We start from the raw sequence: 26,447 nt of genomic DNA, 5'->3' as shown, positions 1-26,447 counted from the left end.
GGGGACTGAAATGGCAATTGAGTATAAGCAAATTTCAAAGGTCTTTCAATGAGAAGTCTGATCCAGGGTCTACCCATGGTTAGTAAGGAAAATAATAGAATCTGGAACTTAAAATAAACAAGGCAACATTCTACACAAGCAGTTGAGATAGAAGTCCAATAGTCATTTTGTCCCATTGCTCATGGGAATCTCTGTGCTTCATGGATAACTGGAGTACATCCTAGTGAGGCTGGGATTTGCACATGAGAACAAATAGAGCTCATGACTGACGTAGGAAGACATAGAATGACAAGCGGGTCAGAACGGTTGCAGGTAATAAAATGACCACTTTTCTATAAGGACTGTCTTGCCTTCCCACATCTCCTCTATTCTATTTTCTGAAACAGAGCAAATAACTCTTTCTCTGTGTGGCTTCTGTAGCATATAATAACCCACAGTTTGTAAATTCACAATTTTAAAATTAATTGTTCGGTTGCCTATCCTCCCTGTTAGGGCATATGTATTTTTATATCATCTAGCACAGTCTCAATCAAGGTTGCAGAGTTTGAATGAACATTTGTCAGATCACCTCTCAGTGTTTACCACCTGCACACCATCCTTTTAAACAAAGACAATGACTTTATATTTCCCAAATCTCTCATGAGCATATGGGCCTCTACCCCATCACTAACCATTGACTGTCACATGCCATCTCACTCCCTGTGCCTTCCAGATTAACAATTTCATGGATCTCATTCTTTTTATTCCCCTTGTACCTTGTTACTGCTTTCACTGTCATGCCATACCAAACTGTTTCATAGGTGTAACTGCTCCAGATGCTTAGTTAATAATAGACTGAAATCCCAAAGAACAGAGATATATTTTTATTATTTTTGAATTCCCTCCAACACTTATCACAGGAGAGAATTGAGATCTAATACATATTCATTGCAGCTAATTGAATTGAACTTTGCCCCACTGGGGAAAAATGTAATATTTAGCCATACAGTAGCTAGCAATTTGACACTAAATTTAACAAAATGCATTTGAAACAATACACATCAGTGCACTCAAATCCTTAAATATTTATCCCAGAATTTGTGAAATTAAGCAAGACCATATTTTAAACATTTGCAAATTTTAGTAAACTAAACTTTTAATGAAGTAAAGATGGCTATGCCTCTAATAGCATATCTGCAATCCATCCTCCTCCCCTAAAGACATGTTAAGTTTTGTGAGTATAGTCAGGGGGATGACTACAATTAAGTGCATATGTATTATTGTTCAGTACAAATAGCATAGGTTTATTGTAATTATGGCTCTGCTGGTCAGCCTCTTCTTCTTCTAGATAGTGAGTTCCTTGAGAACAGTTACTGTTTACTCAGGTCCTTAGACATAATAGGTTTGATTAAATAGTTCCTGAATTAGTGAGTTATGTGAGAAATAATGACTTCACAGTGGGACTCTACCGAGGGAGCAATAATAAGAACGGCTAATCTGTGATCTATGTGCCAAACTCCCCATTAAGAACTTTATATTCATGACATAATTGTGTCCTCCTTACAAGCCTGTGTGGGAAACGTGATGAAAATGTTTTGAAAATGAAGAAATGAAAATTTAATGAAGTTAACTGACTTGGTAAGGTCACGAAGCCAGTAAATTGGGAAAGTGGAATATGAACCCAGACACGATGACTCCAGATCTCTTAGCCATTGAGGAAAGAGAGAAAGAGGTGTTAATTCCTGGAGTAGTGGAAGTGCTGGTGTTAGCAATGCGTAAAGGAGGAAATATTGCGAAGGGGCATGAGAGCTTTTAGAATGTCAGAGACCTGATTAATAGATTAACAGAAAAGAACAAAAGATAAGCTGGATTAGACTAGAGAAACAAGGAAAGGCAATGGCAGGAGGGAGAGGAAGACAGTTTAGGACACTTGAATTTAGGTTGTTTCATCCTGAGGGAAAATCCATCTAGGGAATTTGGGCAAGTGGAATCCAGTGGAGAGTCAATAAGTAGTGTTTTCAGAGTTAAGATTAAGCACTGTAATCTTTGGAACTACTTCTCCCTCCCAGAGATCCAGGCTGGAGCCTGTGAGTAAAAGAAATTTAAACAGGCAAGAAATAAAAACAAAATGAAACAACCTCCCTCCCCACAAACACACAGGCAAAAACATAAGGGCATTTGTTCCCTGAATGCTGGTATCACATAGTTACCTTTCAATATGAATTTATATGAAAGTACGATTTTCTTCTGAAATTAAGTTACTCTCCACTAATTCAGTTTTCTCTTTGAAGTTTCTCTTCTCTTTTGGTTATGATACTTATACCAACATGAAAGTATGTTTTTGATTTAAAAGGATAATTAGAAGATAATAGGATTATAAATAATGATCTCATAGTTACATTTTTAAGACTGATAAATCTTACCCTGCCTTTAGTCCATTTACTGAGTAACAGTATTATAAATCACAGCGAATTAAATTATTTGCATTTGAACGTATAAGCAGTATATTCTCCAAAATATCCCACTTAATGAATATGTATGAACTCAATATATTTGGAGGTAAATTGGCCTTTGGCATATATTGCCAGTTTAGCATTTTAATACAAATAACTCAATTATTAGGAAAACAACAACATCCATTAAAATCAAGATACTTAACCACCTAATTCCAGAGTAAGAAGATTTTTTGCATTTGGCCTTAAGACGTGGGGTGAATTATCTCCACCTGACTACGACTCACTTTTCTCATTAGGAAAATGGGGAAACTAGTAGTATCTACGTCATAGAATAATTGGGGGCATTAAATGCGCTACTATGTGATGATGTGCCAGAGCAGAACCTGGCTAATTCTATACAGATATTTATGCTGCTGCTTCTATTATTTGTTGAAAATTTGTCCACTAAGTCTGATCATAAGTTTAATATGGGCAAATCAATAATGGCAATGATTACTCATGCACAATTAAATACTTACTAAATAAAACAATGATAAGGTAATCATGTTTTGTATAACAAACTTGTTTGTATGATTTATAATACCTACAATATAGGTCCTAATAAAAGTACAATGTAAGTGATTTTACTTTCCACTTCTAGCTGCCTTTCCTTCTACTAGCTATAATTTTTAGCTCCTCGAACCCATAACCCCACACCAAATCTTCACAAACATAGAAAACGTGGATGTAGATAAGGGGCCCCCAACCCCTGGGCCACAGACCATTACCTGATAGGAAACCGGCCTGATACGAACTGGGCCACACAGCAGGAGGTGAGCGGTGAGCAGTGAGCGAGGGAATGAAGCTTCATCTCTACTTATAGCTGCTTCCCGTCTTCCCATCACTCACTTTATCACCTGAGCTCTGCCTCCTGTCAGATCAGCCACAGCATTAGATTCTCATAGGAGCACAAACCCTATTGTGAAGTGCGCATGTGAGGGATCTAAGTTGCACGCTCCTTATGAGAATCCAATGGTGATGATCTGTCACTGTATCCCATTATACCCAGATGGGAACATCTAGTTGCAGGAAAACAAGTTCAGGACTCCCACTAATTCTACATTATGATGAGTTGTATAACTATTTCATTAGATATTACAATATAATAATACTAGAAATAAAGTGCACGATAAATGTAATGCACTTGAATCATCCTGAAACTATCCCTCCACCCGGGTCCATGGAAAAATTGTCTTCCATGAAACCGGTCCCTGGTGCCAAAAAGGTTGGGGATCGCTGATGAAGATGGTAAATGAAACTCATTTCTCCTAACATAACAGGTAAATTTGTCCATAGTAAGGTTTCAGTTATTTAAAACATTGAAACATAAAATTAAACACAAGATTTCTAAAGAAAAAAAGGTTAATTTCATTTCTTTTTTTCCTATATACTCACTTATAATCACACTGGAGTTCCCCCGCCCAAGCTGGCTTACTTAAAAGAATTCTGGTCTGGCTTACTTAAAAGAACCATACTTAACTGACTACAAAGGAAACGAATACCAAGGGGTAAAAGGAAACAATCTTACAGCTCTATGAAGTAGTTAGCTTTTCCTTTCATATGTAAAGGGGAAGGGATGTATGGCCCAGTTACTTCATTAATCTGTTGGAATTGACAATGTCAAGACGTTTTCTGAGGCTGTTTACCACAACAAACGAGAGCATCCATGGTAAATGACAACCCCCTAGGAGGAAGGTCTGAGCCCTTTGTAAAGGCCCTTGATTCAAACATATTCACAAAGCACATGCCAACAGTGTTCAACAATGTATATGCTTAGTTGTTACTCCCTAAGCCTAAATTGCAATGAGGAGATAAAATATTTTGTTTCTCTTTAGTGACAGCAGTAAAATCCATAAGAATGAGCAGTTAAAATAACATCTCTTGTATTTGTATGAAAATCTAATGTTAACAAATACAGCTGAAATGGCAAATGTATCTCATTTACTTAATGCTAATGACCATATTAGTAAAATCATTTCAATTAAAATTCCATTTGATTCCTTTGTTACCATTAAAGTACCCGAATAATCTATTTATTACCTGGGTTAAGGTATAAATCTATCCCAAATCTTATCTTTAGGTCTTTTTGCTCTACAAGAATCTGTATCAATTTAAGTGAGAAAATGACAAATTTTATTATCAATTGAGAGACTGTACATTTGCCTAAATTCATGAAAAAACTGGAATAACTCATTCAGGTATATTTATTCAGTAAAAATGTATTTATCATTTTACTCTATTATTTCTCATAACTCCCTAAAAGGTTTCAACGCTTCTTTTTGTTTACAGGTACTCAGAAACACAGACTCATAGTTGAACACACTGATGGATCAATTTCATTCATGTGAATATTGTTTTATACATATGGAATACATTATATGCTATGTTCACTTTTATTCATTCAGCATTATTACTGGTTGCTTTGTATAAAAGCACATAATGGGAAGTGTTGGAGGAGCTATACTGAGATATTAAAATAGAAGGCATGCAAAGACACAGTTACTCCCTCAGGGGACTTAATTTTTACATTTTTAGATTCATGAATGTTCAACAAAGAACTAGTGGAGATTTAATGCAATGTGCAGTATACCGCCATTGACTTATAGTCTGTATCTATTGATATACAGATATCTATGATTTCTATTATATTATCTGTTATGTTATCATATCTTATATTTATTATAATATATAATATATATCAATTATATGTAGATATATTGATATTAATATCTGTCTATATGATGTTCATTGGATGTGCATTGTAAAGACTATTACAACATATTCTGTAACTCAACTATATTCTACTTATATTAGTCTTGTCACCTGTAATATTGTCACTTTTTAAAATAACTCATATATGGGGCACTCTGAAATACCTAAACATGGCTTGTAACCTATAAATGGCAAAAAAAAAAAAACACCCTATATCTACAAATTTAGAGAAGACTATTATTTCTATAATGATCTGCATATGTAGAAAACTTCTTTTTGTATTTCTTTAGCTAGTCAAATAAATAAAACTTCAAATTTCTTTTGTAAATAACAATCTGTTACATATTAGTTCATATATCTGCATAAAATAAATATTGACCACACATGCAATAAATCCATAAAGAGCATTTCTCTACATTTACTTTCAAGACAAATTACTCAGGGATGTAAAGATGTCATTAGCTTTATCATACATCCAACATTAAGACATGTCAAGGAATACAAATGTATGGATGGCTCTTAGGCAACTTTGCTCTTCTCAAGCAGAGGAATGCAGCCAGGGTGTACTATTATTGTTAGACTACAAAGATAAGACCACTTTGAGTGGTTCATGTGAACACTGTCACAGCTGCTTCTTTCCTCTTTGAAATCATTCAAAGTGATGCATGCAGACGAGGTTGCTTTTACCAGCCTTCCACTCAGGGTCTGTTTAGGCCACTGAGGAAAATACTTGTGATACACTGCCGACAGAAAAAAAACATGATCCAAACAGCAGGGCTGCTACTTATAGGATATTGCTATGTCAATCAAGGGGTGCAACTGTGATAGAAAAAATCCTCTAATGTAAGAATATCTGGAGAAGGAAGAGACAATATGGCTTCTGGCCCTATAGAAAGATAATCTGTTAAAAAATAGCAAATCAACTTTGTCATCATCATCATCATCAGTGCCATATATTTTTTCTCTTCCACCAAGCAACCCCTTCTCCAATTCAATTGAGTCCACTGATTATTGGATAAAAAAAAAAAAAAGATTGACCTACCACCTCTACAACACCAGAAACAAATGAGATGAAGATGTGAAATATTTTACCTGTATCATAAAAGGCATGTGTACCATGCATAAATTACATTCTCTAATCTTTACAAAACCCCAAACATAGGTGTTTCCTCATTCACAGATAAGAAAGCATAAGTTAACAAAAATCAAGTAACTTGACCAATGGCACAAAGCTAGTAAAAAGAGCTGACACTCAAACCAAGTTCGTAATATTATTTCCATCAAATCGGTACAACTCCAGGATCCAATTTTTCTTTCCATTTACCTACATGCATTTGGAATTATATCTGGAACACATTCTGTAATGAGATGGATCAAAAGAATTTGTTTTTTTGTTACATTAAAATATGTGGAGGATATCCAAATTTTCTGTTATAACTAGCCAACTCTCATATCCACCTTAGAAACTAATTTTACTTTAGAGATGTAAATATGTTTTAGGGTAATACAAATTATTACATGAATGTATAAATCATTTTCTTGGAAATATATATTTTAAAATTCCTTTAATTTTCTATCCGGTGTCAATACCTCATATGAAGGTTCTCTAAAATTAAATTGGCTAAAAATATAAATTTTTGATGATATGCAGGGAATTATTTGGTAAAAGTAAAGTACTAGCATTTTAATAAGTAGAGGCTATACTAAATTTCTCTATATTCATGTCTAAATTTTAAAAATATGTGGATAACAGGAAAAACTGTCATAATATAAATGTGCAGTTGAAGCTAAGCTAGTATGACTTCCTCCCACATTTCTGAATCTTAAAATTCAGAAAGTCTCAGAAACCATACTAGGAGTACTGCTTTGAACAGTTCCTTTGAGGTCCACTGTTTGATCCAGGACTCTGATCAAGTTAAAAACTAAACTTTAGATTTATTTTCCTTCTTACCCAACTGTTCTAACCAGTTTTTTTTTTTTCATTAAACTCTGAAAGGCTTGTTTACTATTCTCCCATCTACCAATATTACCTTCATTCTTCCATTTCCACACACATTTTCCTGTTGAACTGAGGCTTGATACTAATTTTTCAGCTTCACCATTCGACCCTCTACACTGTGGTTTCATTTCCTTCCCTGAACTAGCTTCTCAGAATTCAGAAAAGCAAACCCTATCATTGTTTAAATTGGCCTGGGACTCTCTTTTCTTACCTGGTATACACTATAACTGTACATCAGAGTGAGAACTTGTTCAATATTCCATCAGCAAAGAAATGAAACCAATTCATTTTTGAGTAAGAACAATAAAAAGATTCAATGTGTATAATTTTCTAAGTTGACTATATCCATATATAACACCAAAGTATCTTATTCTTTTCTATATTTGAATCAAAAACATATCCAAAAGCAAATAAAGTACATGTTGAGTGTTACCAAAATACTTTATTAATAAAAATACCTTATATTAAAACTTTATATTAATTTAACACCAGTGAGTTGACTAGGGAAAATGATAAGTTATTTGCCCATTTATTACCTATGAAAATCTGGGGTAAAATCTTATAAAACTTAAGTTTTAGTAATATCTCACTAATATCTTACTAATATCTTAATAATTAGTAATATCTAATTGTAGATAATATCTTTAGTAATATCTTAGTAATAGCAGTTTACAGAATTTTTCCAAAATATTATAAAATGCAATACGATTTCCCACCTTTGTCTTTGATACATAGACTTCAACTGCTATTTCCTTTAAGAAAGCATATTTCCAACATTGTTTTATTCTATGAATTACACTCACTTTTGAAAGATTTGCTGAATAACAGCATAAACATATATCTACTCATGCGATTAAGACACAATTTTTAATTGTATAATAATTTTAAATAAGGATGATAGATTATTGAAAATTTCTGGGACCTTTGGGTTGATTCTATAATTATGGCTTTGCAAATTCTCAAACTTCACAATTCAACCAAAACATATTTTACTTAGCCTTCATCTGGAATTTTTCAGTCACTAAATATTTTACTCTAACGATTAAAATGTAACAAATGTTCACTTTTAATAAAGTAAATATGTATGCATATAAGTCATATTATAGAAACCACAGATCTCCCTTACAACAATATCAGCACTGATAGTTTCTACTTAAAATAAATATATAATACATATATGTATGTATAGTTTATCAATGTAACCATGAGCTCTGCTACAGCACTGTTTTACTCTAATGACAAGTATTAATTTCTGTTTTTAAAGATAATATGAAGCTCTAAGCCAACTAAAAGATTGACAAAGAATACTAAACATATTATGAAAAGGACTTACTTTAAAACATATTCATCTCATTTCTGAGCCAATACCAATTTGGGGCACAGTACAATTTTAAACTAAAGAGAAAATAATAAAAAATTATTTATATCATATTCTAAAACAATATAAAAATGGACAAGCCAATAGTGGACAGATGTTGAGATGATGCCTAACAGGCAATGAATAGTTTCTTTGTTTGTGATGAAGTAATGTTTTGGTGAAACTTCTGTAAACTATCATCACTAAATGCTGGCTGGTTTTCATTTTCAAATTATTATAAAACTGATTGAATGAAGAAGTCATTCTGACTGAAGGCCAAACTTTCTATAGAACTGAGTATTTCTTGAAAAATAAGATCTGATTTGGGTCATATAAAATCTTTATTAGTATTAACAATGTTTCCTTTGGATCTTTCTAAAATTTACAATCTGCTAAAATTTCACAAAGATTTGACAGTATCTTCAAATTAGAGTGAAATAATATTTTTAAGATTTCCATACAGAAGAGGGCTAACCAGGAATTAAAAACACATTCATCAAGGTCCTATTATGTCCAAGGCATTCTGCTGAGGAAACAGCAATACGGGAATAAATCATTTTTTTAATACATCACTGCATCCAGTAGAATTCAGTGTAGTCTTATGGCTTATACAGTTGACTCTGGCATTTTTTCTTTTAAAGCCAAGGCTGCAATATGCTGAAGAAGCAGAAGAAAGCCCTAGTTTCATTTCAGAAAAGGGCAATGTATGCGTGCTAGCCCTACAAAGAAGACTGGCAGCTCTCAGAGAGGAAAGTATTGCACATATGGGGAAGCAATCTGAAGAACTTGTCGTTGAAATTAGGGAACCCCATTTTTTAAATGTCCTCACTGTGATGTACACAAATGAAGTGCAGAAAATACTGATCAATAGGCTTAAAAAGTAACAATGGAAAAAGAAGTTTTTACTTAAAAGAGGAACAGTCAAGCACAGGAGATGTATTTCCCAAATATGTTGGTGGCCTGCATGCTAGTGCATTTTCAGACAAAACATTTAGTGATTACCTATTCTGTGTAAACATTTTTTTGAGAACAATAAATTATTATATTAAAAATAACTAATGTTACATGGAAGAAATCATTTAAAACTGTTACACTTGGAGCTATACTGATTGAAATGGTGAAGAGGGTGAGAAGTACTAGTGACAAAGTTTTCCCTGGCCCTTGAGGTTTTTTTCAGCTCTAGTTTGAAAATCACAGCACCAGGTGACCAAAAAATGTTTCCAGAATATTTTAGTTACCACTCACGTAATTACTTAGAGCTATATTCTATTTAAGCACAGAACTTCAATGTATGATAGTCTTCATAAGTAGTATTCTATAAGCTAGACAAATCATGACAATTAAATTAGTATATACTTGAAACAACCTAAATCCCTTTTTAAAAAAAGAATTTGTTGGGGAAAATAAAAGTTATACTACAATAAATCAAAGGGCATAATATATCTACTGTTTAGTGAAATTCCACTATAAAATGCTTCAACAGGTAGCATCAACCTTTCTGGAATTAGCTGAATTTCTGCCTTAAATCCTGTGCCTACTTGGTATTCCTGAAAACCAAGTTTATTCTGAGTTGGAAGTGTCTAGAATTTAGTAATAAATGGGAAAATTCTGAAGAATTCATCCTTCTTAGGATGAATATTTCTGGTAGGAAGAGTTCTTAATACAAAAGTTTAATCACTGATCATAATCAGGAGAATATGTGTACAAACATTTCTGACTTTCAATAACAAGTTTTGAAAAATCAAAACAAAATTCTGCCTTCTTACTCATTACACATTTATTTCCTCACTTCATATGGGAGTTTGGTTCTATATATTAACAAAACTAAGCTATCATGAAACAGCTAAAAAGCTTATGGTATGAACAAGAACTCTTGCACATACAACGGAACTGAATTTATTCTGAAGACAGAGAGAAATGCACAGACTCAGTTCTGCAGACAGGCTGATACAAATAATGTGACTAGAAAAAAATAACTTCTTAAGAGACAGCAGAGGATAACAAAATAACATGCATCACATGGTTCATGGTTTCTCAAAAATTTGAAATTCTGTTTTGCTAGTTGATTTATGACTAACAATTCTGTAACTAAAAGCACATTTACCAAATCCATATGAAAATGAAATTTATGATGCATTCTAAAGTAGTTACTCTATCAGTGATGGCCTGTATCAGTAATTGTTCTGTTGTTTTATTTGTACATTTAATTTCAAATTGGTGGCACCAAACTTATCTTCATATATATTTTAATCCTAAAATTAGAAAATCATATGATCAATTGCATTTGAATGTAAGTTAATTAAATAAAAATAAAGTAATATTGGATTTAAAAAACAACAAAAAAGTTTTACTCCAATCTAACCAATCAATCACATCACATGGCCACTAAGTGCAGCTTCTGTTGGCTGTCTAATGATGCATAGCATGGAATCAGAAATCTTCTGCTGAGAAACCTCAGTCATCATACCCATACCTCTAATTCAATAATAATAATAATAATTTACGTGTCCTTTCATTCCAAACTGTCAGAATGGGAAATATGATGAACCTCCCTGTCTTAAGGGTCAGGCATTCTTCTTTAAATTTAAAGGGCTGTCTGACTGGGGAAGATGAATAGATACTCAGAAATCTTTCTGCTTAGTGTCCATCCCTAGTAACATTCAATGGCTTACTGTAGAGAATAAGGAGGGAGTACTTTCAAGGACATCAGCAGGAGCTTTGTAAACTTGCTCTGTTTTCCTATGGATGACCGCCAGTAACCATTTTTGCAAACTTGTAAGGATCCAAGCCTTCCTGGAGGCCAGCTCTGGGGACAAAGGTGCTTCTCCAAAGCTTGTATAGATAGGAACATTCGGACTGAATGAGAAACTCAGTAAACAAAAGCAAAATCTACCAACTCTGAAGCACTGACTATACAACACATACTTCCTTCCTAGTCTTTCACTCCTTACAAAGACCAAACTGGATTCTTTCTGCTGTATACAAGAAACAAAGTCATTGAAATTGTTTAAAAAAATCAGCATTAAGGAACACAGCTTTGAAAAGATTAAGTGAAGTAGGATGAAGTTTTGATTTTTATACTTGGAAAGATGAAATGACAGCACATTGTAAGGCCAACCCAAAATCTATGGTTTCTCATTTTCTTTGAATTGATATGGCCTAAGAAGAAAAAAGCCTTCAAATATCTCATCTCATTGGTAGAAAGAAAGAAAACACTGACTGTAACTAGAAGTAAACACCAACCAAGTTACTTTGGCATCCAACTGGCTCTAAAGTGCATGAATTGCTGCACTTTAAATCAAAATTTACCATTACTTTGTATTCCTGCCAAGAACTGTCCTACACAAGAGAAATCATAATATAAATTATTCATTCACTATGTGAAAGGTACATTTTTATGAAGTGCCAAATAACCAAACTCCATTGTATAGAAATTTACTGGATCCAAATTTCATTGAAATTAATAGATCCATACATAAAAAACTGACAACAGTTACAAAATAAATATAATGTAGTAAATAATTATAAATTCAATATATGTGTCAAGATTGCGCATTGAGTTTAGGGCCCAATTGAAGCACTTTGAATTGTTTTTTCAGGATTTTAATCAATTTTTATTGTCCTTCACCTTTGTTAAAAATAATAAGTTATTTTTTATTTCTGAAATGAGCCTTTGTGCATCTTTATATAACGGGAATCTAGCTTATGTGATGATACGAATGTCAAGCAAAATGACAATATTGGAAATGAATACATTATTATAGTCCAAATATACTATTGGTATATTTAAAAGTGGGCATATATATTGAATCATGCATGTCATATACTCCATATAAAATTTCACTTGTGCTATTCGGCTGCTTATGTCACCATAAATCTCTCTAGGTATGAACATCAGAATGCAAGAATTTCAGGTGCATGGTGCTTTTCCAAAGCTTGTTATAGATAGGACCATTTAGGGTGAATGAGAAACACAGTAAACAAAAGCAAAAACTACCGACTCTGATTTAATAGTCCATCTCTGTCATTTGTGGAAGGGTATGATATCCATTCACAAACTCATTTGAAACTCTTTTAAACTTACACTTTCAACCCATTTACCCTCATGTGATACTGGTGTAATTTCAGCCCATAACACATGTGCTAATATAGTATAGATAATAGAATGCTGAATAATGCATTACTTTTCCTAAATATATTTCTCTAAACTATAATTGTTAGCCATTGTTTTAATATACTGGAAAATTCAAAACAAATGCAGTTTCAGTAATAATTTACATCATTTAATAAACTTCAACAAAAAATGCCTTTTATATTTTCTTCCATAGACTTAAGAGTCCTAATTTTCATATTTTTAGTATACTCTTCTAAACCCCTCTGGATAATTTAATCCTTTTTCAGAATCTTTCCTAATCATGGTAACAAAAACTAAATACAACATCCCCAATGCATAGATTCATTATTTCTTATATGACAATTTATTTTAGTTTCTAATCTTCCTGATTTGTTTGGACTTTTGAAAACTAACTTCTATTTTCAGGAAATTAACTATAGAGAACTCTTAGATTTCTTCAACCTTAGCATCATAAAATATGCCTGCAGTTTTCTCTAAGATGTGATCACTAAAATATAAATTTTCCTAAATTTAATTTCATAATAAACTCAGCACATCCTTTTAGGAAAAAGATGTCGGCTTCGATCACAATTAAACATAGAATTATCAACATTATTATGGCTATTATCCATGCAGACAGCCTTATATGGCTGTCTTGGATAATTGCTCCAAGTTTGAATATTTACTTAATCTGAACATATTTTCCAGGATTATTAATTTGTGTATTCATATTAAAAAAAGAAGAACTACTCTAGTGTACTACCTTGAGTGGTCATACCTAGAGTGCAGAAAAATTAGTTTTCTCCACTCTAATCCTGGGTGTTGGTTCACTTCCTCAATATAGCATTAATTATTGATTGCTCTCTAGGTATCAGGCATCAGGATCAGCGCTGGGGATACACTGATGAGCAGGACACATGAGATCAGAAAGGATCCTTCAACTTTCTGAAGTTTACACCCTACATAAAAAACTTCATTGTTCTTCATATTGCAGATGTGGGCACCCTACTATTTTGTTGTGTTCTCTGAACTCTAAAGTTGTATATTAATTGCGCATTTTATATATAAAAGAATACGTTCCAATTTATGTGATAAACATTATTTCCTTAAATATGCTTGGTATAGAAACTACAATGTTAGGTGTTTTGGTACATTAACTAATTAGGACACACAATAACTAAACAATGTAAATATTAACATCATTGTTTTATGGATAAAGAAATCGAGGTTCAGAAATGTTGTGCAACTTTTACAGCATTATGAGCTAGTTCAGGGACTGAGTGATGTGAAATTTGAACTCTGGGCCTTCTGATCCTAAACCTCATGATTTTTTCTAGTTCATTTAAATTGTGTCTGGAGTTTTTCAACTCCAGACATCCCAAATAATAGATGCAGAGGGTATTAAGCATCAATATGATTATTATGATAAACTGCTAACTCCTAACAACTGATAAATCCAATTAAACTGGCTAAGTGAATTAGTAATATATTCAAATCCAAAAGTCAATTAATTTTCAGACATATAACTCAGAGGTCCTACTATAAAGTCTTGGGTCTTCTTAAAATTTTAGTAAGTATGTACTGAAATCATCTTAGTATTTTATGTAATCTGTATTAATTTTTAAAAATAAATGTAATTTCTATTGTAGTCTGATAAGTGGATTCAAATCCAAATGGAAATATAACACAGTGAGCACACTTACAAATTGTAATTTATTAGTAATTTTTATTTATGATTTATATTTATGCTTTATATTTTAAATACAATATCCAAATTATATATCAAATATATATTCAAAAGCACAAATTAATTTTTCTTTTTTAAACAAATGTTTTTAGTTAAGTGTTAGCAGCCATCTCTTCAAAGGTCAATAAACTGAAGAGGTACTGGAAAAAGAAGGGCAGTTCTAGAAAACTATTTTTCCACTGGATGTACTGTTGACATTTATTTTTACTTCTAAAAATATCTGTAAATGTGACTATACAGATTTTTCTTATCTTCCTTCTTTTGTTAGTACCATTAATTGATTGGTCTTTTTATCTACATGTGTATGTTTCTGTATATAAAATACGTAAATAGGTTATATGATTGAAATACATAGACATAATATATGCCATATATTATATATTATGATAATATATAATTTATAACATATGATTGGTAATATATATCTATGGTTTGGAAAAAATGCCTATTAGTATTAGTATTCTTATATATGCCTTGCCTAGCACTGAGCCTACCTCTCAGGCTGATGCTTTCATATGGCATTTGCAATTAATAGGTCCCACCTGATTTCTTTCAAGAAGTGTAAATGCTCCCATTCCTAGAGTCACTGAATTATATCTTAAATATTTCTCTTACCACAGTATAGCCCTTATTTAAAGGAGAGGGTAACACTTTCACAAAGCTCTAAAAAGGAAAAGTCAATCAGCTTCAAGACACAAGGGCTACTGTTCCTATTCACAACTTTGTTTTATATCTTCCCTTGTTTTTCCTCAGCAAACCATGGCACAATGCTGCTGCATGTTCCCCTCCCAAATTGAGGCTGTCAATACCAGGTTGTTTGGCCTCTGAATATGCGAGCAGGCCAGAGTTAGTCTTCCCATGAAAATTAACTCAATGACCTGCCTCCTTGAATTCTTGTGAACCAAAAGACAACCATAATTTTTCATCCTTTCCATTCTCACGTGTTGTAAATGTTCACTCAAGTCGCAATGCAATACAAAATGCAGTAATTCCTCCAAAGTGGGTTCACCGTGCATGATTTAATTATAGCCATTGAATATACTTTTTCTTTACTTTTTCAAAAAAAAAAATTCAAGGCTCTATCTCTAAGAAGTTTATGATTCAATAGTTTGCATTACCCTTATTGTCTAATCATGTGGAAGAAAATGAGGTTTTGTGCTCATTGGTTTGTCAAAAAAAAAAGTATAGCCATAAAAGTTTTAATCTGCAAGTTTTTTTTTTCTCAGAGAATCAAGTTTAGTCAAGTGACAACTTCTCTATTTCCCAAAGCTTACTGTACCCCAACTTGAAAAACAAAAAGAAGGAAAACACTGCTACCGCTATTATTTTTAATCCCTCACATTTTGCAGTCCCTGTTGAAGTCAGATATACAAAATTACACACAGCTTTCCAAGATTTGCATTTAAAAGATTGTGTACAAGCTTCAATACAGGTTGCTCTACCGTGACCATAGAAACATCAGAAAAGTTGGAAAATTCAGTCCACTGAACTTCAAATGACTTTATTAAAGTGTCACTAATCAGAGTTAAAAGACACAAGGTTTTAGTGTTTGGGCCAACAAAGTGAATAATTCTCAAAGTCTAATGACCCACTAAGAGCAGTACTTAAAATTATATAAAAAAAAAAAGAGGGGGAGAACTTGTTGAAAGCAAATTAAATAAGAAAACCTTCACTGCCTTCTCCAAAAGATTGATCTCATACAGATAACAACAGCTCAACTGAACTGTGACACTAATACAGTTCTCTTTGGCTAGGCAGCTGGGAAAAATCTACCTGGTTAACATTTATAGCACTACATGTATATATGTGATTAAAATATAGACAACTAGATCATTTTAAGGGTAAATCTGTATTCCATTTATAGCTAATAAGGTAAGTTATATGAACTGCAACCTTCAAAACTCTAAGGGCATTCTAATTGAATTAGAGGCCAAAAGAAAATTTCAACATGCAAAGCAATTCAAAGTGCATAAATAATACATGCCAGAGTAGTAATTTGAAAGATGAAAATCCTTAAATACTACTAAAAGTAATCATTAATATTAATTATATTTAAATGGTAGTAATAACAACATCAACAAAATTGCAGAAAAAAATTAAAGGAAAATAATAAGTATTTTTGTCACCACTTTTTGTGTGTTTTTTTTTTCAATACTTCTTTAGAAGTCGTTAATCATTCCTCTTTGGCCTTCAGCAAGTTAACAAGGAAAGAAACCTGAAGCTCACTAGTGTCATTTCAAACAGAGCCCCCAAATCAAAAACACAAAAAAGGCAATCTTAGCACCTTAATTGTCCAATATTTTTCGTTTGCAGAGAATATTTTCGCTGTTCTATTCCCATATGAAAAATTACATTGCAGTGATTAAGTTGGAGGATGATCTGCTCCATTCACTTTTCCTCCAGGAAGCACCTGGATATTCATCCGCTCACCAATTTTAAACAATTGTTGACCATCTACAATGTGTAAATGGAAGCAGCAGCTACTATGGGAATTTAAATAAAGGATGACCTTTGTTTTTACTAGCAGTTCAAACCATGACCAAATTACACATGGTCCTTCTAAATTAGGTAAAAGACAGAAATAATCTGCAAATAACAATCACTACAGTACCAAAGAAAGCAAAACTCATCCATTCACAAATTCATTTCAATGTATTCATTCTCTTGGCATTTATTGATTATTGCCATGTGCCAGGCACCACTGTAAGACATGGAGGACCCAGGGATGAGTGAGAAATACACCAGGCACAAAGAGATCATAGTCATGGTGGTGGGAGGCAGGGAGGACAGTTAGAAATGCAAGTAATTTATCAATGGGGTAAGCATTACAATTATGGTGTGAATAAAAATGGTGGAACTTAGAAGAGACTAACTCTACCTGGAAGGCAACCAAACATTTTTTTCATCAGGGTGTTCTTGACCAAAACAGCGAATGATGAGAAGGAATCTTCCACATAGGAAAGCAGAATAATGCCCATTGGCATCACAGATACTATTTGGTTTTGAAAATATCTCGTTTTCTCTCTTTTTATTTATATTTAGCAATTCAGGTAATCTAAGATCAAACTTCTTTTCAGCACCCAAAGAAGCAAGAGTGGTGATTAAGTATTCCAATATGGGGAATTGGTGTTTAAGGTATGCTGAAGAATTTTCTGGTCGTTAAAACCTCTGGCTGTAATGGATAATCTCCACTTCAGTAAACTCACAAGGAAAAGTGAATTAAAATAACACCAGGCCTCCTAGACTAACTATGTTCATGCTGTTTAATTACTAGGAAATTGGAATAATTCACCTAATAAATTTGCTTCTCAATTTTTCAAGGTAGTTGGGAAATCCATACACTACAGAAAAGGGGAATCAAGAGTATAATATAGCAGAATACATTAAAAGAATAGATGTATAAAGGAGATAATCTTATTCGAAATCCAAATGCAATCTCTCTTGGATATGCTTTGGAAAACTTACAGCATTGCTCAACATTCATCAGCAACTTTTTGCATTCTAGTAATTGAGTTATAAGATGTTCCCACAACTTCAAAAATGTAAATTACTTAACCTAGCAATAAAGTCTCTCTCTCCTAATACACTCCTGCTCAATTCCTCTAACTCACATCACATACCAAGTCTTTATCAAATCATCTATTAGAACACAACATGATCCAGAGACCAATTCATTACTGTTCTTCACCCTCCTTTTGCACAGGCCTGGATTAAATATGCTTTCGGAAATATCTCATGCTTTATCTCTTTTTATTTATATTTAGCAATTCATGTAAATCTAAGATCAAACTTTTTTTCAGAAAGCCCTTTCAAATCAACCTGCCTAATAATATGCTTAACGAATTTACTTTGTATCCTCTTCCACAATTTCTACTGTATTTCTTTTATTCTGTAGTGTGGCTTCTCACATTTTCTCTCAGAGCTGGGTCAATATGTATTTTTAACTTATATTCTTGAGCAGTAAAGTTCTTCACATAGTAGGTAGTCAATACTCGAATTCAGAGTTTTAAAAATATGTTCAAAATTCTAAGATAAAATTATTAAGTGCTATTAAAACTATATTAAGAGATGAAATTTAAGTTTCTTCATTCTTTTTTTCTTCTTACCAAATGGAGTTGTAAATCATATGGAAATTCCTGACTGATTTAGGGGCCAAAACAGATTAAATGGCTGGTAACATGCACAGGAGGTAAAGTGGGAGGAGCCCATGTACTTGGTGCTATGGGTTCCAGCCCTGGATGCTGCCCCAAGAACTGAAGCTGCTTAATTCATCATTGTTTCTAAAATAGCTGAGATATGGTTTAACGTAACTAGGTTAATACACTGACTTGCTTCTGGAAATATCATCCGCCCTGTCTGAAGGAGAATAAGCTATCTTTATGGACAAGAGCAGATTCAGAGAATTCAATAGCATACCTCAATTTACATGGGAAAAAAATTGAGGCCTTATAAAAACCACTATTTTGGAAACCAAAATATATGAATATGAATATGATTTTAAAAGCACAAATGATTACTTAAAATTTACACAGCTTCTAAATTACATTAAAATTGGGCAGAACTTTTGCTATGTAGTTATTAAAACACTTATAAAACTAATATTAGCCAATATAGTTAATTATAACCCAATTTATAATTTCAAAATGATATTGCATTGATTTATTTGCATTGGAATATTTACTCAAAAGAACTGTACATTAGATGGAATATTTCTCTAAAATCCTGATTTAATGCAATAACTAAGAAATAAAAGTAGTAGTGAAAAAGAAGGAACCAAAATTTTACACCTGAATTTTTATCTCATTTTAACATTCTTAGCTATAAAGTAATATAAAATTGTGTTTCATTCTTGACCATATTGTTATTGTAATAAAAAAATAAAATTCAAATGTATATGATGACGTCTACAAAATTTTTAAGTCAATAGTTAAGTTTATAATGTGCTGAGTGTTTTAATGTAAACATATCTGAATTTAAATTGTATTTTTAACAGGAAATATGAGTGTATAAGACAAAATTTAACTGAAGCTTTAATCAGTTTAAGTTTGCCATATACTAATATTGCTCTCATCTTCTTTCTAAATGTATAATAAATGTAAAAATATGTAAATAAAACTATCCTGTTAAAGGTAAGTGCTGAAAAGTCAATGAAGGAATTCTGAACAAAACCAGTATCAATTTCATATTTTATACCATAAAAGCTTTCTAATCTCTTGAACTATGCTTTGAAATTATTTGAGCTTGATAAAAATTTTACTTTCAAAACTATGTTTATTTAAACTACTTCTTATTGATAAGACAAGATCTGTTTGATGCTTTAAATTTATCAACACCAATCACCGTGCTGAAATTTTAGAAATTTATAGATCAAAAGTTAAAATTATTTTATAGTACTCTTTAATATGTTTGATAAAAATCACATATATAGTATTGGGATAATCATAAACTTATGCATTTATCATTCAACCAACATTCAGTAATGCCAAGCTCATTTTTTTACTTTGAGAAAATTTATATTTTATAATATTTGATGTTATTTAAAATGAAATACTTTGAACTATTTCCTGTCACCTTTCTTCACAGGACCTCAAGGATTCATTTTTCTTAACTGTGTGTATACATTTTATAAAATGAAGAAATGCAAGGACTTTTAGGAAATCATTAATCTTTTGTATATGATGAAAAGCCACACATAGTCTCAATAAATCAATGTCTTTGGAAGACACAAAAGAATTCTTGTTTAATTCAAAATCCTTTATTTAAAATGTCAAATGTCTTTATATTATGCAGAAGTGCTCCAGATGGCTAGGCACATGTTTCAATTATGCTAAATTACAATTTTTTTCTCTTGTTTTCTTATTCTGTTACATATAGAATGTTACATTTATAGCTACTAATTGTATCTTGATTGGTGCAGGTAAAAATATTCTTATTTGTAAATGTAAATGATTTTTAGATAAGGAAGAACACCCATGAGTTAAAAGACATTGCACAATACAGTCAGAACTTTAAAAAGATGTTCAGCATATGATGAATCCTAAAAGTTAAAAAATAAAAAATTCTATTTTTCATTAATCATTTTTATTACAAATGGACATTACTATACCCCTCATCATTTCACTACTAAGAAGTCTTCAGAAATAAGAAACACTTGGGGTCTCTATACTAATAGTAATTCTACAGTTAATAGAAGTATAATGTAAAAACTAACAAATCTCTAATATTTGTATGAATTCCCATATAACCACTGCCTCAGGCCACCTCTTTTAAAAACACCTCATACATTCTGTGCTAAGCAAAAGATCCTTATTTTAGTTCATTTTAAATATGCTTTCCTAGGGATAGCTCATAGAGCCATTCCTTGTTCTTGAAACACTACAGAGTTCTTTCACTTTTGTCATTTTTTTTCTTGCATATCTTTCAGAACTATTGCTTTTCCTACGAAGGTTTAATCAGTTAAGTTTGCCTTATACTAATAAAAAACTATTGCTCTCATCTTCTTTCTAAATGTATAATAAATGTAAAAATAAAAACTATTCTGTTAAAGGTAATTGCTGAAAAGTCAGTGAAGGTATTCTAAAGCTACGTAACAACACATAACGCATTTACACAAACTTAATAAACAGGACAATGTACATTTTTACTTAAGTTATAGTTTATTATCTCAATGATTGCTTGCAATAGCTTGTCAACTAATGCCAAAATCTTGTAATGTGTTTGAGTAGCAACCACATTAGAAAAGATAACTATCCCTTAGTGTTCCATGTGTTGATTATCCTACTATTACTGCTAATACTACTACTGCTGCTGCTACTACTATTGCCACCGCAACTGCTACACAACTACTACTTCAAAGAACTAGTGAAACTGGAAAACTTTAGAGAAGAGCTTCTAAATTTGCAAACGTGTAATTAAATTCTTATATATGACCTAACCTATTAAAAAGAGATAGAGACCAGCCTGGCTAACACGGTGAAACCCCGTCTCTACTAAAAACACAAAAAATTAGCCGGGCGTGGTGGCGGGCGTCTGTAGTCCCAGCTTCTCGAGAGACTGAGGCAGGAGGAGAATGGCGTGAACCCGGGAGGCGGAGCTTGCAGCTAGCCGAGATCGCGCCACTGCACTCCAGCCTGGGCGACAGAGCGAGGCTCCGTCTCAAAAAAAAAAGAGTTGTTTCTTACAATGTGCTCTACGAGAAATTTGCATCAGAATCCCTTGAGGGACTTGTTAAAATATGTTTCAAGAACTTTCATGAAATCTTCTGAAAAGTAATATGCATTTTAAATAAATATCCACCTAAGAGAGTCTCATGTACATTAAGTTTTGAGAATTAATCAAACTAAAATATATCAACATATAAAATTAAATATTTTTTTGAATTTAAAATTTTGCTTATATTGAATATCCACAAAATAGAAAAGAATAAGAGCCCTTGAAAAAATATGTTGAAGGTTCATTTTCTGAAATTCTTGTATTTTCTGTCAGTGATTTTAAAGAATATTTTGTATATTCATTTGATTAAAATCCTGCTTCTATATTCAAACTATTTTTATTCACGATTCATTTCAAAAAGGACTTAAAGTAATATTTTTAAACTATGTCATATACACATATAAAATTATACAATTATACAATTAAGTATACAATTATATTATAGATGTACAATAAAATATTAATTATTTTTTTAAATTTTCCAAACCGATATCTTTATCAGAAACTACTAGTAAATTCTTATATATGACCAGGTCAGGATGTGCTATTGCTAAGGAAGAATTTTGCTTAGGCTGAAATCTTGGCTCTAGGTCTTCCTAATTGTACGATCCAAAGGGAGTTAACTAATCTTCCCTGAGCCTCAGTTTTCTCATCAGTGAAATGGTGATAACAACGATAACTATTTCATAGCATTATTTTGAGGTTTGAATAAAATAGCATAAATAGCCATTTGTTTTAAATAAATGTTAGTTTTAGTTGTTTTAGAGGTAGTTGCTGTTAATGTTCCATAATTATTAATAATGATGCTAATATTGTTTAATAACTATTACCATAGAAATAATGTTGGAGGCTGGGTGCGGTGGTTCACTCCTATAATCCCAGCACTTTGGGAGGCCGAGGCAGGCGGATCACGAGGTCAGAAGATCGAGACCATCCTGGCTAACACGGTGAAACCCCGTCTCTACTAAAAATACAAAAAACATTAGCCAGGCGTGGTGGCATGAACCTGTAATCCCAGCTACTCGGGAGGCTGAGGCAGGAGAATCGCTTGAACCCGGGAGGCAGAGGTTGTAATGAGCCAAGATCGTGCCACTGTACTCCAGCCTGGGCGACAGGGCAAGACTCCGTCTCAAAAAAAAAGGAGATAATGTTGATAATGTTGTAGAGAGATGAATAATTATATTTCCTGACCAGGATGTAAAAATATGTCATCAAATACAAACATGCATCGGGGCATCTTAGGGCAAAGGAAGCTCTTAAGGACAGAGATGGTAACAGCACAGAATGGACCTGTATTCAAACAGGAAGGAAAGGGAAAGCACATCAGGACTGATAAGCAGCCTCAGACCAAGGTACACTAGAGTACCCCTTGGATGAGGCCCAAGGTGCACATGCTTTAAATCAAACGCTATTTAATCACATAGGAATGTAATATTTCATATTCAGTATTTTAAAAACAGAAGAATAAAGGTGGGTATAATTTGCCTGATATTTTTTCTGCACGTAGATTAAAAAAAGTTTCATTTCCAATAGTTTAAAATATGCAGACAAAGCCTTATGAAATACAAAAACCAAAAGCTCAGAAAGGATAAATAATCTCAATTGTGTTGAGATTACAGAAACCAGTTACCGTAATCAGCTGGTGAAACTTTTTCATCACAGCAATCTTTTACATTTTCTGATAATAGTTTATGTGATGTTTGTCTTCCTATTAGATTGTTAGTCTCTTGAGGGCATGGATAAAAGCTATAAATAGAAGCTATCCTGTTAAAGGTAACTGCTTACCTTTGAACCATGCATATTTGAAATATGTGTATCTGACCTGAACTATGCATATTTAAATCCCCAGTAAGAAACACTGTATCTCGCATATTGAATACTGGAATGATAGTTGAGGATGGGAAGGTAGTACAAAGGCCAACAAATTATCCACAATAAAAAATAAGAACAAGGTCCTAGTTAATACTTATCCCTTCTAATTCGGAAATCCTTAGTTATTGCCTAAATGACAGTGTGCAGAACCAAGATCTTAGCAATGTAAATATATACATCCAGGCAAATGGCAGAGAAACAGGTTAATGTCCCTTCTGTTTCCATGTCCATCTTGCATTTCAGAACAAAACCAGAAATCCTAAGGAGGTTTAATTCTCTACTGAAACACCCCAAGAAAATTCTCAAACTTATCTTCATCTAAGAGCAGGGATGAAAAGATGTAGTGTCATTTACATAGTTCTCAATGTTATATCCTGGCAATCTTGTCTGATCAATGACAAAACCAGCATCTATGCAAATGAAGAAAATGAGAGAGAAGTGAATGGATACTTATTTTGGGTGAGTATCATGGGTGCATTTTTAAGTTTTGTTTCTCAAAGCTGCTCTGTGAAATAGATTTCACAAAAGAGGCAACTGATACTGTGATACTCTTGGGGAAGACAGCTTCCCCAAGTCATGATTGTACCCAAGTGTGTTTGAATCAAAAGTCCTTACTCTTCCCATGTATTACATAGACTCTCTAAAAGAGTTTTATTTTTCTTCCCAAGTTCCCTAGATTTGAATTCAATAGTCTTTTTATGCTCACCTACTCTTGTAAGGAAAATTTTGTATGTAATAACAGTAATCCTTAAAGCAACCTCCATATAATTATATCTGGCTGTGTTTATATAAGTGTTTTAACATATAATGTAGTTACAGTGTTGGCTCCACCTTACCTTTTCTTCTACTACTAAATCTATACTAATTATTAGTTATTAACTTGTAGTTAAATATTCTATATTTTCCTTCTCTCAGGGTCATTATTAAAAGCAAATGTTGATTCATTTATTTTTAAGTATTTAATTAGGAGGCAAGTTTAGGTATATCGGTGATAGAAATGTGCCTTTCAAAGTTAATTTAACATCTCATTTAATTCAGTTAATTATAAGTTCAACCCTTAAAAAATAAATTTTCTGTTTCCTAAGTATGCTTTTCCTTTTAATGTGATTAATTAATGGTTAATTTAATATGATTCATTGATGTACTTTGGAGTGTGGTTATTTCATCCTTCAAAAATACTGTTTGCTTATATTTTCTAGTTTAAAAATTCACTATAATCCAAACAAAAAAGAAAGATCTAGTTATGATATAGATCAGCATTCAAATACTTCATATTTATATTTATGGCTTTTGCTTTTAATCTCCTTTCTATGAAATTAGCAGGCTATGATTTATAACAATTGAAGACCAGTGAAGTGTACTGGAAAGAACTAAAGCCTTGGAACCAAATGAACTCAAATGGCGCTCTACCACAAAACAATATACTGACAATTTCATGATCCTTGATACTCCATCTACAAAATGGAAATACCATTACTTACCTTCTAGAGTTGTTGAGATAATTAAATGATATATTTGTAATGCATACATTAATAAGTATATGATATTTAAGTTGAAAATCAACAATGAGTTCCTGCCTATCACTCTAGTTCTGCCTAATTTTATTTGTTTTCATAGTCATAGTATAATTAAATTTATTCTAACATATTGCCTCAACATCAGAATAAATACAATAAAAGAGTGGTACCTTGTTTCATTTCCTCTATTAAAATACAACTAAGACCACTTACTCAAAAAAGCACAACCAGAATGGACAGTTTTCAAAGTAATTTTTCTAGTTCCAGAAATAGAGCTCACAAAATGACATTGCTTACAATGATCAGACACTGAACATTTAAAAATTTATCTTTACTAAGTGTTTCAAATATAATATTAAAATGAAAGAAAGGTCTTTTAGAGCCAAACTATGTTCTGAAGTCTCACTTCTGGAATAGTCATTAACAATTCACTTACCCTATCTTTTAACAAAGGTTATATTTTTATTCGTTTCCCTAGGTGGGTGGATTATATTTAGAATATAACTTCAGTATCTGACACTTATCAAAACATAGTGTATAAACTGGAAAATGCTACTCTACCTTTGCATTATATTAAAATTTAAAAATTCTGTAGTTTACTTAAAATAAATAAATGCAAAATCAACGTTTAAAAATTACATCTGCTTCCCTTTGTTAGCTAATAACCCTTCTGTTCTTGGTTATGTCTTGCAGCTCACTGGTCACTCATTTAAAAATTATTTTTCTACCTGATACAGTACAATGAAGAAAATTACCACAGAGTTATTTTTAATGCAGTTCCTTAATAATTTCCTTAAAACCAAGAAACAGAATTTGTAAGATTGGTCTTGATTTCCCTTTATGTGGTATCATTAAAAATGTCATCACAATTTTTGTATGAACAGTAGCTATTTACATGACCAGGAGTTGTTTACATTTTTTTATCATTGCCTTCTGGACCACACAAGGAGTAAATAACTGAATGTAGAATCAACAAAAGTAAATCAAACAGTCTTTTAGGAAAATATGCAGTGCTATGTGTACTGCACATTTTCCTCACAACACTTATTAAGGGATTGGAATTCTCTTTTTTCAACAGATAAAGGTACTGTGGTTCAGAGAAGTTTGGCTTCTCCCTGAAAGTCACACAGCATGAAAAGTTAAGCCAGTATTTGAACAAAACTATTCTGACTTTCAAATATATATTTATTTTAATATTTCACCATGCAGAACACAGATGTACTCAAGAATAATAAATAGAACTCCTCCAGAAAAAAAAAATGAAATACACATGAAATCCTTTAATGAAGCTTAAAAAATTGACTTTAGGAAACACTGAAGTTATAAAAAAATGTAAATTATAGTTTTATTTCTTCAAATGTTTCCTCTGTGTATTATAAATTATATTATTAACTAATGGAATACATTTACTTAGGCCATTTTTTTCCCAAATAGTATTGGAGG

At 32.4% G+C, this 26,447-nt stretch overlaps 1 protein-coding gene and 1 long non-coding RNA gene across 5 annotated transcripts in view; one reads left to right on the top strand and one right to left on the bottom strand.

Annotated features, from left to right (window-relative positions):
• FAT4 (FAT atypical cadherin 4) overlaps positions 1–26,447 on the bottom strand; it is a 177,930-nt gene that overhangs the window by 130,892 nt on the left and 20,591 nt on the right. The gene's annotated exons all lie outside the window — the stretch shown is intronic.
• On the top strand, positions 154–24,963 carry LOC129532908 (uncharacterized). Of its 2 annotated transcripts, none has more exons than XR_008678836.2 (3): positions 154–312; positions 23,731–23,946; positions 24,811–24,963. It is a non-coding gene; the product is annotated as an uncharacterized lncRNA (long non-coding RNA). The 2 variants fall into 2 exon arrangements; XR_008678837.2 differs by lacking the exons at positions 23,731–23,946; positions 24,811–24,963 and adding exons at positions 4,555–4,672; positions 4,764–4,818.

The sequence above is a fragment of the Gorilla gorilla genome, chromosome 3, assembly GCF_029281585.2.
Source record: "Gorilla gorilla gorilla isolate KB3781 chromosome 3, NHGRI_mGorGor1-v2.1_pri, whole genome shotgun sequence".
Taxonomy (NCBI): Eukaryota; Metazoa; Chordata; class Mammalia; order Primates; family Hominidae; genus Gorilla; species Gorilla gorilla.
Note: the sequence above shows the minus strand (reverse complement) of the source record. Positions and strands in the feature narration are given on the sequence as shown.